Below are 1,885 nucleotides of genomic sequence, written 5' to 3'. Positions count from 1 at the left end.
AGAATGTTTCTCTGTTTACTTTCAGTGATTTCATTTAGTAAATAATCTTTGTTTTAGATAAGAGTCACCAACCTCTCTGTGTTTGTATTGAGTCTTCGAAGTTGTCTTCACATTTTCAACTTATAAGAGATTCAGTGGCAGTGGTGGGTGGCTTTAGAATCAGGTTTCCTTTTCTGTTTCTATTCTTTAAGGCATAAGGATTTTATTAAACTCAATTTTAGGGTGAACTGTTGAGTTTTCACTGGTAGTGAAAAGCTTACAATATTATTGGGTGTTTTGTAGATCACCATTTGTTTCTGTCTGGGCTATTTCTGACTAGGCCATGTTTTTAAACATACTATATAAGCACCTATGTTATATGGCTACATGTCACTTTGGGTTCTGGTATTTATACATACATGTATATGTATGTTCCTTTACATTGTTTTTTTGCTGCATTTGACAGTATGTTTATGTGAAGATTTTGGTTTCAGGAAATAGTGAGTGAGCCTGTAGCTTGTTACTTGGGTGTGTACATTTATTTGTATATATTTAATGTATTTGCCCTTGTATTAACTTGTTTGGAGGTGTGCTCATGTCAGTGAATGAAGGTACAATTTGATGCATGTATGTTTAGTTCCTATTTCTATTTAAAAATAACTCACATTGATAAAGTTATTTTGTAAAGTTGACTTTTTGGCATTTATTTTAGAGTAAAATTACTTTCTTTACTCTTTTGCTAGCTGTTGCCCTGGGTCTACTTATTTAGGAATGCACTTCTACTGCAGAAAACTTACCAATGTGGTGTTGATCTCAAGAGATTATACTAATTAAAATACTTTTAACGATTTATTCCTTGTTTTTCTTTATTAAATAGTGATCATTTCTGACTACTATCACAGGAAACTTATTTAAAATGTAGAGCCAAGAAAGAAATTTGAAGGACACTTTCAGTAAGTTTACATCCTATTAGAGGCAAGACTTGAAAGTATACTGGCTGGGGAGGCAGAACATCAAGGTTCTAGTTTTTTTTTTTCCATCTGTTAGTTGTGCAAGTTTGAGTTTAAATTTCCTGGGCCTTTGTTTCTACATCTGTAAAGTGAGGGATTGAATTAAATTATCCTTACAGCCTTTTCTACGTCTTAGATTTTATGATTTATTGTTACTGGTTTGGGAGGAACTACAATGGATTTCCCCTAAATTCCATATTCCATTGTTTTTTAGGTAATAAAAGTCATATTGAAACCATTTGAGGATATTTTATATTTAGTTATTGCAGAAAGGCAAGTGAATGCCCTTGCTTTACATAATTTAATAGCAAGCAAGTAATGTTTTCTTCTTTAGGGGTATAGAATATAAAATCTCTTCAAAAATATTTTTTACTGAACCCCAAAGTTAAAATGGTGTCTGAGAAAGAGGATGAAAAAAATCTTGACTTAAAAGCTTAAAAACATCCCTCCCTATTTCATTGCTAATTATACAGATTTTATAGATTGCAAAGTTTTTCTTCGCTATGAAGTTTTAAATTTTGTTAAAAAGTGATTTGAAGAAATAATTTTTGTACATTCATGATTTCTGTCCTGAACCTCTGCTTCTTCCTTTGTTAGGTTCACAGAATCAGTTTGAAGTGTAAGTAAGCTATGATTAAAACTAAAAAGTAAAGAAAAACTCTGGTGGACTATTACATGGTACTTAAAAAAAAAAGTTATTTAAGAGTTTAATACATTCATATGGTACGAATTCAAAAGGTACAAAAAAAATTCATAGAGTGAAAGTTCTACCTTTCACCCCTATTCCCCAACCACTCACTTCCCCTTTCTGGAAGCAATTACTGTTCCCAGTGTCTTGTGTCTCTTTCAGAGATAGTCTATGTGGAAGCAAATACTTTTTTATGTAAAAATTATGT

This window comes from Eubalaena glacialis, chromosome 2 (assembly GCF_028564815.1).
Source record: "Eubalaena glacialis isolate mEubGla1 chromosome 2, mEubGla1.1.hap2.+ XY, whole genome shotgun sequence".
NCBI classification, from domain to species: domain Eukaryota; kingdom Metazoa; phylum Chordata; class Mammalia; order Artiodactyla; family Balaenidae; genus Eubalaena; species Eubalaena glacialis.
Note: the sequence above shows the minus strand (reverse complement) of the source record.